We start from the raw sequence: 23280 nt of genomic DNA on the forward strand, positions 1-23280 counted from the left end.
AGTATAAACACAGTCTAACATAACAGTCGATACATTCACTGCTGTAAAAGTTACCGTTTGACAGCTGGAGCGACACTAGCGCTCCAAGCGGCGAGAAAGGAGAACTTCAGATGCGTCGTGAGCATAATATTTGTTTTTCATCCCTTTCCTACGTGATTTACGAAATATTTGAATTATTTTTTGATCTCCAAGAGTTTGTGTAATATCAGAAGACACAGATGTTTCTCAAAATGATTCTAAAGTAAGCGCAAGTAGGGATATAAATCATGAATCCAGTGGCAAGTTGCAACACATTCGTGAAGAAACACTTGTGACGCTGGATAGAACTGTTGCTTACCGCGTTGATATCAACGGAATATAAACACATAGATTCAAACATTAGAAGCACAGACATCTCTACATCCCTACTGCATCGCATGTTCCAGATTTCTGGCTGCAGGAAAACAAAATGAACGGTTTCAAAACCAGTGCAAGGAACGGTGGTGGTTCTCCATCTACATCTCAGCCTTCATGACTACTCTGCAATTTACACTTGAGGGTGCATGGAACCGCTTTCAGACTGTTCCTCTGCCGTTCCACTCTCGAATATCACGAGTGCGGGTTATAATTTCTGTTATTTTATCACAATGGTAATTTCTCCCTAAGTAGATTGGAGTAAGCAAAATGCTGAGGAGAAAGTTAGTGATCGTAATTTCGTGGAAAGATCTCGCCGCACCAAAAAAACTCCTTTTCAGTTATCGTCACTCCGACTCGCTAATCTTATTCATGACACTCTCTCATCAATTTTGTGACAAATGCCTGGTGTAGAAATATGAAACCGTAATGTGGTTGCAAAAATTGCACGTTTGTTGTTTGAAATAATAAACAATATTTTATTCAAAATAGTCTCCATTGCTGTTTATACATATCTCCCATCTCTCCGGCAGGCTATGAATGACACGCCAAAAAAAAAATCTTTTGAAGCGAATCAGTTAGCGAGCGCATATCGAAACGCGTCGTTCTTCGTTGGATATTCTCTATCTCCTCTATCCTACGTTATAGGGATCCCAGATAGATGAAAACATCTCGAGAATCGGGCGAACAAGCGCCTTATAAGCCACTTCTTTCGTGGATGAGTTACATTTCCTTAAGATTTTTGCGATAAATCTGAGTCTTGTGTCTGCTTTTCCCACTATCTGTTTTATATGACCATTCCACTTAAGGTCGCTCTGGATAATTACGCCTCGATATTTTACGGCAGACGCTGTCTTCAGCTGTTTGTCATCAACACTGTAGCTGTACAATAGTGGATTTCTTTTCCTGTGTAAGCGCAGGGTCCACTGCCAGAGTCTGCACCATTCATCAATTCTTTGCAGGTCATTCTGCAAACTCTTACTATCTTCTGGCGTTGCTACTTTGGTATAAACAAGTGCATTATCTGCGAATAGCCTTAAAGAGCATCCGACGCCTTCTGCTAGACCATTTATACATTGTGAACAGCGACGGTCCTATCACACTTCTCTGTGGTACTCCGGATATTACCTTTACATCTGTCGATTTAATTCCGTTAAGAAGCACGTGTTGAGTTCTGTCTACAAGAAAGCCTTGAATCCAATCTCAGGTCTGCTCCGATACTCCGTAAGCTCGTATTTTTTTCATTAATCGGCAATGCGGGACGGTGCCAAATGCCTTACTGAAATCAAGGAACACGGCATCAACCTGAGCGCCGTTGTCCACTGCGCTGTGGATCTCATGGAGGAACAGAGCGAGCTGAGTTTCGCAGGATCTCTTTTCGCGGAATCCTTGTTGATTTTTATAGAGGAGATGTTCATTTTCCAAGAACGTCATAATTCTTGAGCATAAAACATGTTCCATAATCCACAACAGATCGACGTCAACGATATAGGTCTATAATTGTGTGGATCTGTCTTACGGCCTTTCTTAAAACCGGGAATTACCTGCGCTTTTTTTCCAGTCGTTAGGTACCTTTCGTTGCTCGAGCAATCTACGATACATCACCGCTAGAAGGGTAGCAAGCTCTTTCGCATGATCTTTATAGAATCTTATAGGTATCTCATCTGGTCCTGAAGCCTTTCCTCTACTAAGCGATTGTAGCTGCTTTTCATTTCCGCAATCGATTATCTCAATATCTACCATTTCGACGTTCGCACGACGATTGAAAGGAGGGACAGTGTTACGATCTTCCGCGGTGAAACAGGTTCGGAAGATCGAATTCAGTATTTTGGCCTTCTCTCTGTTATCTTCCGTTTCGGTGCCGGCGTGGTCGCTGAGAGAATGAATAGATGATTTTGACTCACTTACTGAATTTACATACAACCAAAATCTCTTATGGTTTTCCTCGGGTCGGTTGACAACGTCTTACTTTCAAAATCGTTGAAAACTTCTCTCATTGCTCTCCTTACGCTCATTTTCGCTTCGCGATGCTTTTGCTTGTAGGCTACGTTTTTACTTCTCCTGAATCTGTCAATCAGAAAAGGACTATAGTCAGAAATAAGTAAACAATCCATAATCACGTACAAATCAATCGAATGTTCTTTTCTAGCTAAAACCTAGCGGACGATGCAGGCAATAGGAATCTACAATCCCGCTGTATTTCTGTCCTCATAAACCAGAGTTCCACGTCAATCAAGTCTTCTACAGCAATATTATCTGATCAAAAGTATCCACACACCTACTCCTTTATGACGGTTTGAACTCTGCTGGGGCCACTTTAAATTAGGTGTCTGAATGTATGTGGAGGAATAGCTGGCCATTCTCCCTTAAGAGCCGAAACCAGAGAAGGTAGCGGTGTTGGACGCTGGGGTGTGCTGCCAAGTCAATGCTCTAAATCATCCCGAAGGCGTTCTGTTAGGTTCAGTTTTGGAATCCATTTCAGGCATATTATTGTCCAACAGTTACTGTCTCCGAAGTGTTCCTCTACTGTATGCAGTACATAATGCTGTAAAATGTGTTCAGATCATTCTGCATTTAGCGTCTTTTTTTTAAGTCCAGTAAGGGGACCACATCCTAATTGCGGAAACACACCCCCATACAGTAACATCAGCTCCCCTGTACTTCACTATTGGCACTGCGCTTCATAGCAGGTCACGTTCTCCAGGCATTCGCCAAACGCAAACACTTCAATCAGATTGCCACACGGTATAACGCGATTCATCACTCCAAATAACTAGTTTCCCGTCATCCAATGACCCCTAGCATTGAGTATATAAAAGTGTCTTACGAGCAGCAGCTCGACCATCGTACCCCAGTCGTTTTGTTGGCTGGACTGCTGGTAGCCCTTTGTAACTCACGAGTGATTCATTCTTCTGATTTCATTTGATTTTTTCAACCGTTCTCCGCGTTGCTTGATGGTCCCTGTTTGTCAGTAGGCCTACATGTGGACTGCCTGGTCTTTTTTAGCTGGGGTTGTTCCTTCGCGTTTTCACTTCGCAAACACTTTATCAGCAGTCAACATCGACTAATTTAGAAGTGTTAAAATGCCCCTGATGGATTTGTTACTCATGTGACATGCAGTGTCTAGTCCACGTTCGAAGGCACTGGCCTCTCTTGACCGACCCATTCTAGTGTTGCTGCATGTCTGATGACAACACAATACTCCTCGCCTCCTTAAATACTGGCGGCAGTTGCGTAACAAAGGTTTGACGCCATGGATTTTCTCCGTCTTCGATAACCAGCACGCTACATAACACTCTGTGTTAAAGCAGGAGAATAGCAGCGCTAAAACCGTTCAATTTTCTGTCCTGTTTTAGTATAATCATAATAATAATCGCAGGTGAACGATCTTTTGGTCTCAGTGTCTCTAGGAAAAGAATTCTGAGGCTTGTACCAACCTCTATTTAGTCCGCGGCTCGTGGTCTAGTGGTGCCGGCACGGTAGCTCAGCTTGTTCGGTCAGAGGGTTTAGTTACCCTCAGTAATAAAAACAACTGAGTGAATGGACCAACGATGAATGTCAACAAGCTTCATGGGACGTCCGCCCCGAACAAATACAACGATCAATAACGGACAAAAATGAGATTTTAAAAAAAAGTGGCTACCGTTGCTATCTCTGGATCACGGGATCCCGGGTTAGATTTCTGGCCAGCTTGGGTATTTTCTCTGCCCGGGGACTGGGTGTTTATGTTGTCCTCATCATTCCATCATCATTCGTGAAAGTGGCTAGATTGGACTGTGTACAGGTTGGCAATTTGTACAGGCGCTGGTGACTATGCAGTTGAGCGCCCCACAAAGGAAACATCACCATCACTCTCTGTTGATAAAATGTAGTTTAGTTTCTTCAGTCAGTTTACCTTGAAATAATCCTCTATCAGTGCTGGAAGGTAGATTTTACTGATTATCTAGAAGTTGGGAAGAACAAGAACAATCTGTTCGTGGTGAATTGGCGTCTGTTGCTGGTGCCCCGTTTTCAAATTGTGCATCACCAGACTTTACGCCCGATTCACTTTCGCAGCTGGTTGCGCGTCCTCTATGAACTTTCAAACTGTCAGACTCCCACGTTTCGTTTTTTTAAGCTGTATTTCTTCCAGTTCCAACTTTTAAATCGTCAATCTCCAGTGTAACTTGCATTACTAATTTTAGTACATATCCGTTCTGGGCGTGTAGGTGATTTGTGGAATATTACATCTGTCGTCATTCTTTTCAACTTTTTGTCTCGAGAGGCATTTAACTTTCTCTTTTGAGCCGTACTAAACGGGACCTATTTCTAAACATTGTGGTTTTATCTTAATGCAAGCGTTTAAGAGCAGTTCATATAAGAAAAACCACAATTGAGTTTTCCGTTAACGCAAATACAGCTTAGCTGAAGTCGAAGTAAAATGCATTACGCATATAACCTGTGTACACAACTGTGGTGACCGAGTCACTTTCTATTAACAGTTTACTTGCACTGTAACACTGCGTCCGTCACAAACATAACAAAAAACTTAAGAGACAGCTTTTACTTGTCAACGCCAATGGAAGAAATACACAATGACGAAGGTAGCGAATTCCACAGCGTTACCCGGCGACTGCTTGTGAAGAAAAATAGCGCTGGTGGAATCTGCACTGCGCGGAGTGGTGGCCAGCAGATGCTGTACCATTTTTGTTAGCAAGAAAGGGTCCGAAACGTTTGCTGGTACACTTCTGTTCGCTTCTCCATAATGAGCATCCACGGCGAAATTGATTATAAGAAGATATTTTTAAATCCCCCCCCCCCCCTCACCGCATCCGCGCGGGGTCTGCGGGGCCGCTAGTTACGCCTCTGAGTGGCGTGTCAGCCTCTCGTGACATCTAATGGTCAGTACCGCTTTGCATAGGGTTGTCTGGATACTTTTGATCACACAGCGCTCATACATCCTCTGCTAAGAACTCTACCCCGCGTAGTGGAGATTACTTCATATGCGTCCATTGCCAGCGGTTGTAGGCGCTTCAGTCTGGAACAGCGCGACCGCTACGGTCGTAGGTTCGAATCCTGCCTCAGGCATGGATGTGTGTGATGTCCTTAGGTTAGTTAGGTTTAAGTAGTTCTAAGTTCTAGGGGACCGATGTAAGTCCCATGGTGCTCAGAGCCATTTGAACCATTTTTTTTTGTCCATTGCCATTCGCTTGATCAGCAAATGGAAAAAGTGCCTAAACGCCTCTGTACGCCTCCTAACACCTCTTATTCTCATAAGCCCTAAGCGAGGTACTTGGCAATCTATGTTGTCACACTTTTTCGAATATCGATACTGTACACTTATCCAGCGCGTTTTTGTGACAACAAATTCGCTTTTGGTTCCAAAGATTTCCATTTATGTTCCCCAAGCATTTCCGTTAGACTTCCGTACGGGCTATGCCATGGCGGTATAGTAAGGGGAGTTGATGCTGCAGACTTACACTGTACGTTGCGTTGATACCGGCGCCACCGTGTTAGTAGCCCCTAAACGGCAGCAAACTAATGTATACAGTTGCTTCTTGTTGTTAATTTCTGTAGTGTCCTTGCAACAGGTATTTTAAATAGTGAATATTATACTGCTTTCGTGAATACCTCTGTGTCAGGGAGCCATTTCCAGACTTTTTCAGGTCTTAAAGGCATACTTAATCCAGTAATTCGACGCATTTGGCCTCGGTAACGTAAATTCCGTTTTGGTACCGGTTACACGTTTCGAATAACTAAGAGGGGAAGTATGTCACGTGAAAATGTTGCTTTCGCAATCCGGCATTTTCCTTAATACGGAATGAGGAAACTGATGTCCCGTCTATATCCACTTCCCGAAAATGTTGAGAACGTAATATTTTGCTATGTATGGACGGTTTGCAGTATTTCTTTCCCACAGCGTTCAGCCGGAGCGCTCTTCGACTTGAATAGCAGGAAATCTTAAGTCAAATTACAGAAATAAAATCACTACAGCAAAAGCAACGAGCGCAACTAATACTCATTTATATAAAAGAAAATATCGCTTGAATGAGTCCACTTACGAATGAAAGGTGATTCTTCTTCTTCTTGTGCTAGTGCCTTGTCCCGCGTTTTCGCAGGGGCAGCATGGTTAGAACGGATTTGGCAAGGTTAATTTTAAAGGGTGGCCAGATGTCCTTCCTGCCACCACCCCGTATCCCCCAGGATGGAATTAGTGTACCCCAGCTGTCTGTATGTAGTGTAATCTATGGAATAGAGCGAACGTGTTCAGATGTCTGTGAGTCATGTAACTGATGCAGAACGTGAGGACCAGTCCGGTATTCACATAGTGGGATGTAGAAAACCGCCTAAAAGCCACATCCAGGCTGGCCAGCACACTGGCCGACGTCCGTATTCCGCTGGGCGGATTCAATCCGGGACCGGAGCGCCTAACCGAGTCCAGGAAGCAGCACATCAGCGCTCTCGCCTAACCTGGCGGGTACGAATGAAACGTGATTCCTTAACAATAATCAGAACGTCCAGTGCACCTGTAAACGATGCAAGCTGTCATTGTTTTTATCAAAACACTCCAGCCATTAGTTAATGTCTACCCATACTAACATGACAGTCGCCATCTTCAAGTATCTGACGTCATGACAACTCCCTTCATTATACCAGGTGGATAAAGGTAATTAAAGCGCGGCTACTCAAGTAGGTCTAGTGTGGGCTGTAATTATCGTATTGCAGCGAAATTTGGTATATATGCTGACGTGTTAATGCGGAACCGACTACGCCGGAAAAAGTTAGTTCCAATTTTGGCCACCAGGTAAAAATTTGGCGCTCTACAGCATCTTGTCGAGGACTACAATATTCACATTAAAAGCTTGAGCAAGCGGCGGTTAACAATAAAACCACGTTGTGCCTTTCTCACTTGTTTGACCTTTTCTGGCCAAGTCCCGTTCCTAATATTTCTATACCTCTTCTTGCATTCACAGCCCCACATTTGCACTTGGTGCCCAAAACTGAAACTGATTTTTTCCAGCGTAAATTGGTTCCACATTAATAACGCATTAGAATGTCTACCAGGTTTCACTGCCATATGGTAATTACAGCCCACAGAGGAACATGGCTCTGAGCACTATGGGACTTAACATCTATGGTCATCAGTCCCCTAGAACTTAGAACTACTTAAACCTAACTAACCTAAGGACAGCACACAACACCCAGCCATCACGAGGCAGAGAAAATCCCTGACCCCGCCGGGAATCGAACCCGGGCGTGGGAAGCGAGAACGCTACCGCACGACCACGAGATGCGGGCCACAGAGGAACTCCGTTAGTAACTGCGCATTAATTATAGCCGCTCAGTACCCCCATGGGCTATTCCGATCCACTACAATCCTAGCAGGGCGTCTCTGAATTCAATCTGTCTGTTGGCATGGCTAGTCGATAAGGATCTAAACTCTGGAACAATACCCTAGAAATGTTCACACTAATGCACTGTATGTGACTGCGTTCGCAGACCCACCAAACTTTTCGAGTATCTTCCAACAAATCTAAGTCTTCCATTCGCCTTCCCTAATACTGATTTTACATGATCTTCCCATTCCGTATAGCTACGTGACGCGTTCGCGATCTTCACCACTAATCTTATAATCACACGCTATAGGGTTCTTTCGCTTTGTTATGGATATTACCTTGCATATATGCACATTTAACGTGAACTGTCATTCCTTACACCAAATGGAAATCTCATCCAAGTCTCTCCGCACTTCCTTAACACTGTCCGACGACGATGCTTTCCTGCACACAACACCATCCCAACGACCAATCTTATAGTGCTGCTGATCTTATCCCATACATTGTCTACGTAAGGTAGTTGTGTCAATTAAGGTTCTGCATTACAGAAAATCAATTTACTTCTTTATTATGTGAATAAATGGGAAATTAAAGATTTCATGACATTGCATGGTGTGCTGTAAACAATTAACAGCTAGTCATCAACTCGGTCGTCTTACAACCATGTGTCCTAGATAAGGCCCTCACTCAATGCACTGCCCAACAATGGATATGTTTTGGGCTCTAAAATTGCTTATTCTCATGTTTTCCCACCCGCCGAATTCAAAAATCACGATAAAAATGACAGATTAGCTCTTGATTTGGAGATACAAAGACGCCCATTTTTCCTTGTCTACATTTTTAGTTAGGGAGTAATTATCTTTTTCGAGGTGTCACAGCTGTTGAAGGATTCCAGCTGTTTGTATGTTATAAACACTATTACTGTTTCTGTGACCGTGTGTTTCTTGTTATTTGTGTTGTAACTGGCGCAGAGTTACCTTTTTCGACTGCTTTTGAAGTATAACTGCGTCGAATCAAAACGCCACGAGAATGTGCAAATTCAGCGCTAATTTTTGTTAAATTTGAAGTAAAATAACATTTTCCTCACAGAAAAGCAATATGACTCCTCTTGTGAAGACTGTCTATCAGCATTATTTTGGTATGAAGGTAGGGGACCGGAATAAGTCATGTGCTCCGTATATACGTTGCAACTCTTTTTCAGTTATATCAAGAGAATGACTGAGAAATTAAAAAAAATAGTCTATGGCTTTTGGTTTTCCTAAGGTTTGGCGGGAAGCCACAAATCACAAAAATAATTATTTCTGTTCGAGTCCACGTATTAAGGTAAGGATGTGAATGAAATCCCTCCTGCCATTCAACCTACGCCACTATTCAGGTAGTTTACCAGTTCCTACTCCCGTCACAGCTTCATGTGGAAGATAAAGGCAGTACGAAAGAGAAAGAGCCCTTGTAAGCCATCTAGATCCCGTAAGTCTGATTTTGACGAAAAAGGTGATAAAACTCACATACTAAGTCAAATGTAATTGAGCAGTCTCATTCGGACCTTGATTTGTCGAAGGAGAAGGCAGAACTTTTGGGGTAAAGACCTCATGAAAAAGTCTCACAGTAGAGACATCGTCATAGAGATCTGATTCCTTTTCCTTCCGAAGGAAAAGAATCTTTTTGCTTCCTGCGAAGTACTTGAATTTGAATCATTATGTAACTGATTGAAGGCTATTCATAGACCTCTCCAGCTTAGTTTGAAAGCTGTATTACTTCACAACGGATAATCTGTGTGTAATGTTCCGGAACTCACAAGAGGTAAGCCAAAATACAACTATCTCATAAAGCCACCATATAATTAACTTTAGACCCAACCAAATGCCAAGTACTCTTCCATCAATTTGGAACACTTCAAATGTATTTATCATTACAAAAGGTGAAAGGGGCTTTCGATGTTGCTGGAACACGCAATAAAAACTATCATTTTTTCTCAATCTATTACAATAAAACATTTCAACTTACTATGTATCAAAGAAACTAGAGTCCGCTAAAAAATTTTTCTTTGTCATATTCGTTTTTCTAAAACGAAGTTAGTAAGAATTTGCTCATGAAGTGTAGCAAAAATTTAAAAAAATCTGTTGAGCAGTGTTATTAGAGAAATAGAAAATAAAACACAGCATCAGATTAAATATAGTTACATTGTTGTAAAAAAATAACCTAATTGCAAATGACTCCAGTATAAAAGTAAAAGCACTCATGGACTGAAAAAATATGACATTTATAAACAGAAAAATTTAAGGAAACAAAACAAGTGCAAAATGAAGCAAGAAAAATCCATTTAAGCCAGTAGTGAAATGTTCGTTTTTCAAATTTTCTGTTTCATTACTGTGACTGCGGGAATTTTGTTGAAGGATTCTAAATTGCATAGGAACGATTCTCACACTCACTCCGTGTGCAGTTGCATCCAACGCTCTTCCTAAAACCTCCTGTGACAAATGTCCTTTCGTTTGGCTTTGTTATAATTTTTCATGATTTGTTTCTGAAAGGAGGAACGAATTGCCATTAATTTAGGCTTATTTACTTTACCAAAACAAATCAAAATCGTCACTTCCACTCTTCATAATAACCTCTCCGTCAGAAGAATGTTCACAGGTTTCAACTCTCACATAAAACACAAAAAATTACGACAGACGACAGTATGTTGTGCTTCTCAGTAAAGAAAACAAGTTACTGTTATTGTTACAATTAATGAATGAAGCAAGAGATACCTTGGCCTTATTAGAGACCTCCTACTTTTCCTTGTGCAGTTATTGACTACTTCCATAACACTAATAATTTCGCAAAGTTAATCACAATGATATCTGAAAAAGTCTCACTGCCCGAAGCTGGTCAAAAGTAGCACTTAATAGCAACAACACGAATCACAGCTGAAACTCATTACTAGCGCCGTAGCGTGATTACTAGCAGAAGGTTTAACAAGTGCTACCACCGTCCAGATCTTGCTTATACATTCAGTTGTGAGCAGTGCGCCGGTTTTACCGGGCCTCACATGACATATCTACCTTGCATTGGGAACATTCCTATTACACTTCCTTCCGTAGGGTAGAGGGCGTACAAAAATGGTTCAAATGGCTCTGAGCACTATGGGACTTAACATCTGAGGTCATCAGTCCCCTAGAACTTAGAACTACTTAAACCTAACTAACCTAAAGACATCACACACATCCATGCCCGAGGCAGGATTCGAACCTGCGACCGTAGCGGTCACGCGGTTCCAAACTGAAGCGCTTAGAACCGCACGTCCACACTGGCTGGCAGAGGGCGTACACATTTCTAGTAATTACAAACTCAGATTTTTAAATATATTATGCAATTTTATGAACTGCTACGTTTCCATGGTTTGGAATAACCGTGATTTCTGTTTTTGCTAAAATAATGTTTATTTCCTAACAGAAAGGCCGTTATTGGTTTCCGAGAAACACCGGTTTTGGTTTCCGTACCCCAATCATTACAAACGGATCCCATAGAGGATCACTTTGTTTCCTCTCTATTAAGATCCTTTTTTCTCAGGAATGGGTAGAGTCATCAAGTTGAAATTCCGTCAATACTAAGGTCAACGGTCCATTGGCCGTTAAAAAATGTAAGCCTGTAAGTCAATGCAATCATAGATGAAGTAAATTTATGTCACACATTTGATACTCGCAAGCTCACTCATCAAAACCTACACTGAAGCGCCAAAGAAACTGGTAAAGGCATGCGCATTCAAACACAGAGATGTGTATACGGGCAGAATACGGCGCTGCGGTCGGCAACGTCTTTGTAAGACAACAAGTGCCTGGCGCAGCTATTAGATAGATTACTGCTGCTACGATGCCAAGATTAGTAAGATTTAAGTGAGTCTGAACGCCGTGCTGTAGTCGGCGCACGAGCGATGGAACACAGCATCTCCGAGGTAGCGATGAGGTGGGGATTTTCCCGTGCGACCATTTCACGAGTGTACCGTGAATGTCACTAATCGGTAAAACATCAAATCTCCGACGTCGCTGCGGCTGGAAAATAATCCTCCAAGAACTGGACCAATGGCGACTCAAGAGAATCGTTCAACGTGACAGAAGTGCAACCCTTCTGTAAACTGCTGCAGAGTTCGATGCTGAGCCATCAACAAGTGTCAGCGTGCGAACCATTCCACGAAACATCATCGATATGGGCTTTCGGAGCCGTAAGCCCGCTCGTGTACCCTTGATGGCCGCAAGACACAAGGCTTTACGTCTCGCCTGGGCCCGTCAACACCGACATTGGACTATTGATGACTGGAAACATGCTGTCTGGTCGGAAGAGTGTCGTTTCAAATTGTATCGAGTGGATGAACGTGTACGGGTATGGAGACAACATCATGAATCCATGGGCCCTGCATGTCAGCAGGCGACTACTCAAGCTGGTGGAGGCTCTGTAATGGTGTGGGGCGTGTGCAGTTGGAGTGATGTGGGACTCCTGATACGTCTAGATACGACTCTGACAGGTGACACATACGTAAGCATCCTGTCTGATCACCCGCATCCATTCACGTCCATTGTACATTCCGACAGATTTGGGAACGTCCAGCAGTACAGTGTGACATTCCATATGCCCAGAATTGCTATAGAGTGGCTCCAGGAACACTCTTCTGAGTTGAAACACTTCCGCTGGCCACCAAAACCCCCGGACATGAACATTATTGATAATATCTGGGATACTTCGCAACGTGCTGTTCAGAAGAGATCTCCACTCCCTCGTACTCTTACGGATTTATGGACACCCTGCAGTATCCATGGTGTCAGTTCCCTCTAGCACTACTTCAGACATTGGTCGAGTCCATGCCAGGTAATGCTGCGGCACTTTTGCGTGCTCGCGGGAGCCCTACACGATGTTAGGCAGGTGTACTAGTTTCCTTGGCTCTTCAGTATACATACATAATGAAATTTGTTCTGAACCCTCGGAGCGCGAGTCCTCCTAGTACCTGCCCGTTTTCTTCTTTTATATTACCGGTTAAGAGCGTCTCAAACGGCCATCTTCAGATAAATGTGAAGGACGCATAGTCTTCCTAAACAGTACTCTGTCCTGGAGATTATGTGTATATAAGCTAAAACATTATGTAATAACGCATTGGCCCACATTTCGAATGCAGTCAGCAGCTGTTCTGCATGGCATCCATTCGACAACTCCTCGGTATGTCTCCAGAGGTATGTGGTATCAGATGTCAGCTCACATGTCAAGAAATTCCCGTATATTACGAGCCGGTGATTTGTAGGCGCCGGGTTGGTGCCTAATAGCGTCGCAGATGCGTCCCATTGAGTTCAGATTAGGCGAATTTGATGGTCAAGACATCAAAGTAAGTTTATTGTCTTGCTCTTCAAACCACTGTAACTCGATACTGGTATTGTGATACAGATAGTTACCCTGTTGGGAGATGCCAGCACCTTCAGGGAAAGCACGAAGCATGAAGAAATGCAGGTGGACCTCAATAATGTTCACGTAGTCCACAGCCATCATGGTTCCTTCGATTACTACCACAGATCACATGGAAGCCCAGGTAAATGTGTCATTCTACCCCCATGAGACCGCATCCCTGGTAAGGCGCATCTTTCTAGCAATCGTTCACGTAGGTGATGGTGTATCACACAGGACCATCTACCTTTTGTAGTAAGAAACCTGATTCATACGACAAGGTGACACATCGTAAGTACCTCTTATTTTATCGGTATATCGGTACTGTTTCCTGTTATGATATTTGACTGTCTTGCCTATAAAACTTTCCTGGCAGATTAAAACTGTGTGCCGGACCTAGACTCGAACTCGGGACCTTTGCCTTCCGCGGGCAAGTGCTCTACCAACTGAGCTACCCAAGCACGACTCACGCCCTCTCCTCACAGCTTTACTTCCGCCAGTACCTCGTCTCCTACCTTCCAAACTTTACAGAAGCTCTCCTGCGAATCTTGCAGGAAGGTAGGAGACGAGGTACTGGCGGAAGTAAAGCTGTGAGGACGGGGCGTGAGTCGTGCTTGGGTAGCTCAGTTGGTAGAGCACTTGCCCGCGAAAGGCAAAGGTCCCGAGTTCGAGTCTCGGTCCGGCACACAGTTTTAATCTGCCAGGAAAGTTTCACATCAGTGCACACTCCGCTGCAGGGTCAAAATCTCATTCTGTCTTGCCTATACTTGTACATGGCACAGATAAAATGTCTCTGGTGTATTTGTATATTCACTAACGTCTAACCAGGCCACAGCAAATTTCAAATCCCTTCAACAGGGACGCATGCAGAGGAGGGGGGGGGGGGGAGGTAAAGCGGAGAGGACAGCTGATCCTAGTCAATATTCAATATTTGTTTCGTAATCGCAGAGCCCGGATTTTTATGATTTAAAATGCCTGGAAAATTTTCGCTAAATGATGTAAAAGTGATGTAAAACATATAAAAAAGTGAGCTATAAAATGAACTAGAATAATGAGTAACTTTGTAACAGTTTGGGAGTGAAAGCGGAGAGGACAGCTGATTCTAGTCAATATTCAATATTTGTTTCGTAATCACAGGGCCCGGATTTTTATGATTTAAAATGCCTGGAAAATTTTCGCTAAATGATGTAAAAGTGATGTAAAACATATAAAAAAAGTGAGATATAAAATGAACTAGAATAATGAGTAACTTTGTAACAGTTTGGGAGTGAAATCACTTTGCACTTAAACCAGCTTGAGAAGTGCGTGTGGGCTAGAAACTGCATAGCTCTAATACCCATGACATACCAAGCCTTACTCCATTATGAGCGACGCCATCACCATTATGAATGGCGTTATGATGAGCACATGATAAACTATGCCCCTCTCCTCCCTTCCCACTTTCCTTTCCCTCCCTCCTTCCTTCTCCAGCTAAAATCTGCGTAGTATTTTATTGGCCATTAAAATGAAACAGCCAAACCCAGCTAGTATTTTAGCAGGCTTTAAAATAGAACAGCCAGTCACAATGTAACTGCCAAATTACATAAGCATAGTACATCATATTTCATTGACTCAACATAAATGAAATTGTGGGGTAATGGCAGTCACCCTATAATTGTCCCAATCCAGTAGTATCCGGGGTAACGGCAGTCATCCTGTAAACTCTCTGTCATTGCCCCATTCAATACTGTGTGGATGGTAATGTCAATTACCCTGTAAACTTAACATTATTGTCCATGCCATAGTATTTGCGTTATAGTAGTCACTCTGCAAATTGGTGCCGGCCGTTGTGGCCGAGCGGTTCTAGGCGCTTTAGTCTGGAACCGTGCGACCGCTACGGTCGCAGGTTCGAATCCTGCCTCGGGCATGGATGTGTGTGATGTCCTTAGGTTAGTTAGGTTTAAATAGTTCTAAGTTCTTGGGGACTGATGACATCAGATGTTAAGTCCCATAGCGCTCACAGCCATTTGAACCTTTTTTTTTTTTTTTCAAATTGGCCATTTTTGCGTCGCTCAATAATATATGGGATAATGGCAAACACCCTATCAGCTGACCATTATTGGCCCAGTTGTTTTCCACATGCACACACATACACAAACATATCTGAGAAACATTATAGACTTAATATTTCCAAAAATACCTGTTCAGGAGATAGCAGTGTCACCTGGTGAGGAATGAATGCTAGTCAGACACACATACACACACACACACAGTGCACGTATACTAGTGTCTAAAGTTCATGCAACAAAATGCTGTTTCCCCCATCCTGTGTCTAATTCATGACATAATCATGCAAACTGCCAACAGATATCATTGATATTGTGTTCTGCACCGAAGATGACATTTCTGTCAACGGACAACCACGCTAACAATGATGTCAGGGTGCCTATCAAGCGGGGTAGTGTTTGCAGGGTAGTCCCACATTCGCAATCGTTTGTACGCAGTCACAGACGGTGCAGTATGGCACTGAGGAGATGCCTACAGACTGCTGTGGAGTGTCATAGGAAGAATGAAAATAGGAGAGTCGCAAACTGATGAGGCCCGATGGCTTAATGTGAAGCATTCTGCCGCTTCTCCGATGAGGCGAGAGTTCGAAACCGTATCTAGGAGATCAGGAAAGGGCCGACCACGTGTGACATCAGAAAGAGAGGAACGTTATTTGGCTGTAAGGGCAAGACGTTACCTCCTTAGTACTGCACTGCAACTGGCATCTGACCTCGCAGCATCTCGTGGAAATGTATCGAGGCAAACGGTGTACAGAAGGCTTCAGCAGAGTGGCCTTTATTGCTGGAGACCTGATTCCTGTTTACCTCTGAAGTGTTTTCACAGCAGGGAGCGTCTAGTGTGGAACCATCAACATGTCATCTGGATGTTCTTTTCACAGATGTGTTCAGATTTGGTCGGAGAGTGATTATCGGCCGTTTCGCATCTGGTGCAATCGCGGGACACGATTTCAGGACCCAAACATTGTGGATAGAGACCGATATCGATGAAGGATTCGTAAGGGTGTGGCCAGGGATTATGTCGACCACTGAAACACCTCTTCATGAAATTGTACAGGTGAATCAGCAAGATTTAACTGCTGTCAGGTACCGTGAGGAGATCTTGGGATCTCATGTGCGGTTGTTGCGAGGTACTGTAGGCCCAGACTTTTTATTGATGGGCGATAATGCTCGACCTCATAGAGCAGACCACATACTCCTCTTCATGTGGATCATGTTTCCAGACGGCTGTGGCATTTTTCAGCAAGGAAATGCGCCATGGCACAAAACTAGGAGTGTGATGGAGTGATCTGAGTAATGCAGTGGCGAGTTCCAATTGATGTTGTTCTGCCCCCCCCCCCCCCCAATTCACCAGATATGAACCCAATCGAACATATCTGGGATGTGACTGAGCTCATCGTCCCCCTCCTTGGAATTTACAGAAATTAGGTGACTTGTGAGTGCAGATATGGTGTCAGCTCCCTGCAGCGACCTACCAAGGCCTCATTGCTTCCATGCCAAGGCGCGTCGTCGCTGTTATCCATGTCAAAGGCGGACATATCGGCTGTTAGCTAGGTGGTCATAATTTTCTGGATGGTGAACGTATATTCTTGCACACATGTCCGAAGAAAAGCGTTGCACGACATTGATGGGTATCTTACATCTTTCACTCACTAATTACTTGCTGGAACTTACGCGTGCTTCTCATTCCGAATTTGGAAGAGAGAGCTGAAGAGAGAGTCGAGAAGTGACTGTCATCTCCCAGAAAAATACACTCGGTCGTCATGAAATTCTAACCTTCAAACACGTGTGGTAACTAAAAAAAAGTAAGTCTGAGTACATTCCTTTTCACAGTTTCCAGTCTATTCAGACCTTGCAATATTTGTGAATGCAGTCGCGATACCTTCCTCACATTCATCTTCTTACTCTAACTCAGGGTTGCTTTACTGAAGAATCTGCAACCAGCTGTCATCTAGTACGTACAGGAGCAGTGACTGAAGAACTGCAGCTACTGTCATTTAGTGCAGATTGCAGATCGAAGACTGACGGAGACCGACGACGGCCAAGTCCCTCAGTAGACTGAACATCAGGGACATGATACTTGACTTTGAGACTAACCTAGTAATAGCATATCATTTCTGCCAAGTTTGTAATATCATAATATTTCTGTCAAGTTTGTAATGATGGATGAACCGGCACCAAAACATATTAAATTGGACGCAGTCAATAATTCTTGAACGGGGTGTTGCTGAGTCTGTATTTAGATGTCGAATATACACAAGTGTGATACCTAACAGTGTTGAGTTTAAGGATCCTAGACTTTTCTTGGACCCCTGTTTCACGTTTTTGAGAACAGAATTCGCCTAATAAACCAAAGGCTTAAAATCAATTTTCCACTTGTCTGCAAGATTCTTTTGCACAAGTCAGACGAAAGAAAAATAATTTTACGTCAATATAAAGAATGCAAGTTTAATACAATCCGAAATTATTTGTTTGGTACACGACTAACGTTGTCAATAAGCTGTTAAACAAATTAGAGACTTTTCAAGAGAGAGATTCCGGTTGGGCTTGAAAGTAGTTTAAATGCATGTTAATGTCAATGAAAATATAGGATTTTATATCAGACTAAATACAAAACTGTCCAAGATGGTATCAGATGAACACGCAATAATAAATATTCAGTCAAAGGACAATGACTATTTCAAGTGGTCAATTCTGGTGTCTTAATACCCTGTAAATAAGTATGCAGAATATGTGGCTAAATATATTCTGTATGCATACAAATTAAACTTTACCAACATACCACTTCATGCAGAGTTGAAGCATGTTCATATTTTCGAGAAAAGGAACGAGGGCATCTCTGTTAATGTCTATGGCATCCAATATTCTGATTATGAGTGTACAGCAATAGGTGACAAGAAAGATGATAAAGAATTTCGAGTAGTGACGTTATATGTTACAAAGCACTATTCTGAGGAACAAAATGGTTCAAATGGCTCTGAGCACTATGGGACTTAACTTCTGAGGTCATCAGTCCCTTAGAACTTAGAACTACTTAAACCTAACTAACCTAAGGACATCACACACATCCCTGCCCGAGGCAGGATTCGAACCTGCGACCGTAGCGGTCGCGCGGTTCCAAACTGTAGCGCCTAGAACCGCTTGGCCACTCCGGCCGGCTGTGAGGAACATATTAATCTATTAATTTTGAAGGCTGATAATACAAATACATGTAACTTATATCGCATAAAACACATTTTGATGCTAGTACATAGTAGAATTGCTGGTCGTCACCATTCAGTTGTATGTGAATGCTGCTTGCGCTATTTTCATTCCAAAGAAAAATTAAATACAAATTTAGTTGACTATACACGGTTTAAACTAGTGTTCTGTATACTGGCAGGAACGAGTTTGTAAAATTTATCAAGTTTATCAACAAACTGATACTGCCATTTGTAATTTATAATGGTATGGAATGCTTGCAGTTGTAGTACTGACTCTGTTTTGTATTCTAGTCAGTGACACCTGCATACACTATTCAGCATAACCTGCTACTAACAATACATTGCCAATGATTAATTTTGTATCAAAATATCCGTTTTTGCCTTGTTTAACTTACCTTTAATTCAGAAAGTCTGAAGGAAGACTTCCAGAACTAATTCTTGAATACAAACCACGAGGGACAAGACAGAGGGGAACAACAAAGGAAGACATAGCTCGACCTCGTTGGATAGAGTAGGTGAAGTCGCCTAAACCACGAAGGGAGAAGAAGAAGAAGATATTAAAACATTTTATATCCTTTATTGTTATTGTTATGAAAATCATAGACATCTGTGGCATCTTAAAAGTAGGCGTGACTAGAAGTAATATTTGAGGGCGTGGGGAGGCTGTACAAACTGTGGTCTCCCCAAAATCTTAGATGTGCACCTTTACATCGGTGAATGAGTCTTTTTTTTATGAGGAGGACGATGATCAGACCAGAGTGATGTGGCAAACCATGAGTAATTCTTCTCCTGTGCCAACCTCTTCATCTCAAGAGTACCATATGCAGTGTGGACATTAATGAAACCGACAACCTTCAGGAACGAATACCTGACTATAAACGGAGGAAAAAAGGTCGTAAGAACATGTGTCCGGAAATGTATCGTTGCCATAGTAGATGGCGCTGACGAATGAAAGTTCCTCCGTTACGTCCCGTGCGTTCCTTGTGTGTTGCAGACTGTTTGGTTGACGCAGCGTACTGTAAGCAGCAGAATGATCCGGAACAAGTCGAGATGTTGTTTGTGTATGGCCAAGCAGATGGAAACGGTCGAGAGGCAGCATATCCTGTAGAACCCGTCCTCAAAAGTTGGTGTAGGCACAGTCCACACCGCCTCCCTGCACGTTTGTCTGTCTGAAAGGACCCATGATCACACAAACGCCCAAAATTAGCTTCAAATGTTGTGTGATTTGGTTAGTGTCTGTGAGGGTACTTATTTTGGTGTAACCACGCTGCCTTTCGATCGTTTCCATCAGCTTGACCGTACAATAACATCGGCTTGTTCCTGACTTGAATACAGGATCATTTTGCTACTTGCAATACGCTGCGTCAATCACACAGCCTGCAACACATACGGAACACACAGGGCATGTCAGAGGAAATATCACCAATCAGCGCCACCTACCGCAGCAACGATGCATTTCTGGACACATGTAGATTGGACCTTCTTTCCTTCATTTTCAGTCAGGTATCCGTCCGTGCCGTTTGCCGGTTTTGTTGAGTTTCACTCTGTACAGGGGCTGGACAAAAAATTGGAAACACCAAAACACGTGGTATTATCGTGCCTAAGACAGTGCAGCCAACAGCTTCCAGTCGAACACAGATCCCGTATGGTTTTCAAGGGAACTTTGTGCTCATTCTTCCAGTAAAAAAAAGGAGACCACAATGGACCATTGACACTATATGGTGACTGGTGGCTATGGGAGCTGTGACGATTTATCCTCGTGCTTTCAAAACGAGTTATGGACGGTATGAACAGTGTGAACAGCCCCCTGCCGTCTTGGAACAAAGCATCGCCATCGGGGATGTAACATTTTGCCATGAGATGGACTTGCTCACCCAAAATGGTCACATAATCCTTTACATTAACGCGATCTTGGAGAATAAACATGGGATCCATGGACTACCACTATATGGCTGCCGAAATGATCACCGAACCCCCAAAATGTTGCCGGCCGGAGTGGCCGAGCAGTTCTAGGCGCTACAACCTGGAACCGCGCGACCGCTACGGTCGCAGGTTCGAATCCTGCCTCGGGCATGGATGTGTGTGATGTCTGCAGCTTAGTTAGGTTTAAGTAGTTCTAAGTTCTAGGGGACTGATGACCTCAGAAGTTAAGTCCCATAGTGCTCAGAGCCAAACCCAAAATGTTATCATTCTTGGGATGTAAACTCGGCCGGAAGTTGGAAACAATGGGAAATAACACTCATTCGACATTATTCCATACTCCATGGTTCTGGTTTTATGGCTTCGGCACCACGTCTTTCTGTTGCAGGAATATGCATCACTGATGAGAGGTTTTAGAATTCCAGTTCGCACGCCAATTCCCTGTTTATGGAGTTCCCTTTGTGTTGTTTTATGCTGACGAAGTTCGCGAGTGGGACAATCAGTGCCGCTGAGACCTATGCAACTGTCGCTCTTTTATTTTTCGTCATAGTCCTCTTCCCTGACTGTCCGTCACGATCACAGACACTTTCGTCCGCGTTCTGACTTAGCGGATGATGATTTTCCGCTTTTGCTGTATTCGGTGTAAATCTTCAGTTGTTTGCTTCTTAAACAGTTCAGCTCTCTTGTTACAGAAGCTCCCGCCATATGAGCACCAGAAATTTGCTCACTTTCGAATTATTCACTTAGCTCCGCTATAATGCACTCACAACTACACAGAACACTATTCTGAACATGACTGACACTGGCAACGAATTGAGGACATTAGACAGGTGCCATTCTTCGTCATGCAACAGCGCAACCTGCAGCAACTACATTTATGTTCAAGCACACATCTCTCGCGGTGTTTCCATTTTGTTGTCCAGCCCCTGCACACCCAGCGTTCTCAGTTATCTATTGCGTATATTCCGATCTTTGTCTTGTCCTACAGTTTATGCGCTCTACGGCTTCTTCTACTACCCTGAAAGTCAATTATCCTCTTAACACATACCCTACCATCCTTTTCCTTCTTGTAGTCATGTTTTCTCTGTGTTACTTTCGTCGCAGTTTCCACAAAGAACCTCGTTCCTCATCTTATCAGTCCACTTAATTTGCAGCATCTTTCTACACTGATGAGCCAAAGAAACTGGTCCACCTGCCTTATATCGTAGAGGGCCCTCGCGAGCATGCAAAAGTGCCGCAACATAACGTGGCATGGGCTCGACTAATGTCTGAAGTAGTACTAGAGGAAACTGACACCGTGAATCCTGCAGGGCTGTCCATAAATCCGTAAGAGTACGAGGGAGTGGATGTCTCTTCTGAACAGCTCGTTGCAATGCATCCCAGATACCCTCAATAATGTTCATGTCTGGCGAGTGTGGTGGCCAGCGGAAGTGTTTAAACTCAGAAGAGTGTTCCTGGAGCCACTCTGTAGCAATTTTGGAAGTGTGGGGTATCGCATTGTACTGCCGGAATTGCCCAAGTCCATCGGAATTCACATTGGACAAGAATGAATGCAGGTGATCAGACAGGATGCTTAGTACGTGTCACTTGTCAGATTCGTATCTAGACGTATCAGGGGTCCCATGTCACTCCGACTGCACGCGCCCCCCCACCATTACAGAGCCTCCACCAGCTTGAACAGTCCCCTGCTGACATGTAGGGCCCATGGATTCATGAGATTGTCTCCATACCCGTACACGTCCATCCGCTCGATGCGATTTGAAACGAGACTCGTTCGACCAGGCAACATTTTTCCAGTCATTGACAGTCCAGTGTCGGTGTTGATGGACCGAGGCGAGGCGTTAAGCTTTGTGTCTCGCAGTCATCAAGGGTACACGAGTGGGCTTACGGCTCCGAAAGCCCATATCGATGATGTTTCGTGGAATGGTTCGCATGCTGACACTTGCTGATGGCCCAGCACTGAAATCTGCAGCAATATGCGGAAGGGTTGCACTTCTGTCACGTTGAACGATTCTCTTCAGTCGTCGCTGGTCTCGTTGTTGCAGGATCTTTTTCCGGCCGCAGCAATGTCGGAGATTTGATTATTTAGTGAATTCCTGATATTCACGGTACACTCGGCAATGGTTGTACGGGAAAATCCCCACTTCATCGTTACCTCGGAGATTCTGAGCCCCATAGCTCGTGCGCCGACTATAAATCATGTTCAAACGCACTTAAATCTTGATAACCTGCCATTTTAGCAGCAGTAACCGATCTAACAACTGCGCCAGACACTTGTCTTATATGGGCGTTGTCACCGCAGCGCCATATTCTGCCTGTTTACATACCTCTGTATTTGAATACGCATGCCTATACCAGTTTCTTTGGCACTTCAGTTTATGATACATTACGAATGTTTCGATTCTCTTCTTTTCCCATTTTCCCCAGTCCGTGATTCACTTCCATACAATGATGTGCTGTAAACGTGCGTTCTCAGAAATTTCTTCCTCTAATCATGGCCAATGTTTGATGCCAGCAGACTTCTTTTGGCCAGAAATGCCTTATTTCGATGTTGTCGTATGTAAAATACACAAGTGGCAAGACACAATCAATAGCTTCACTACAAGATAGCAATGGTATTGTTACAGATGACAGTGCCACTAAAGGACCTTTACAAAACCGGGTGCTGCGAAGTTCCTTCACCAAAGTATACGAAATAAATATTCCAAAACGAAACAAGATGAGCTGCCAAAATGAATAACTTAAAAACAGATATTCTTGATGTAGCGAAGCGGTTTAATCACTTAACAAAGGCAGGTCCTCTGGTCCTGACTGTATACCAATTAGGTTCCTTTCAGAGTATGTTGATATTACTCCACACTTGCAATCGAATACAACGGCACGGTCGACCAAAGATCCGCATCTAAAGACTAGAAAGGTGCACAAGTCACACCAATACTGAAGAAAGGAACTGCGAGTAATCCGCTGAACTACAGATCCTTACCATTGATATAGATAGAT

The 23280-nt window shown here is 43.4% G+C and overlaps 1 protein-coding gene across 1 annotated transcript in view; it reads left to right on the forward strand.

Annotated features, from left to right (window-relative positions):
• The window catches only part of LOC124738352 (probable cytochrome P450 304a1), a 157110-nt gene that overhangs the window by 133 nt on the left and 133697 nt on the right, over window positions 1-23280 (forward strand). The gene's annotated exons all lie outside the window — the stretch shown is intronic.

The sequence above is a fragment of the Schistocerca piceifrons genome, chromosome 1 (assembly GCF_021461385.2).
Source record: "Schistocerca piceifrons isolate TAMUIC-IGC-003096 chromosome 1, iqSchPice1.1, whole genome shotgun sequence".
Taxonomy (NCBI): Eukaryota; Metazoa; Arthropoda; class Insecta; order Orthoptera; family Acrididae; genus Schistocerca; species Schistocerca piceifrons.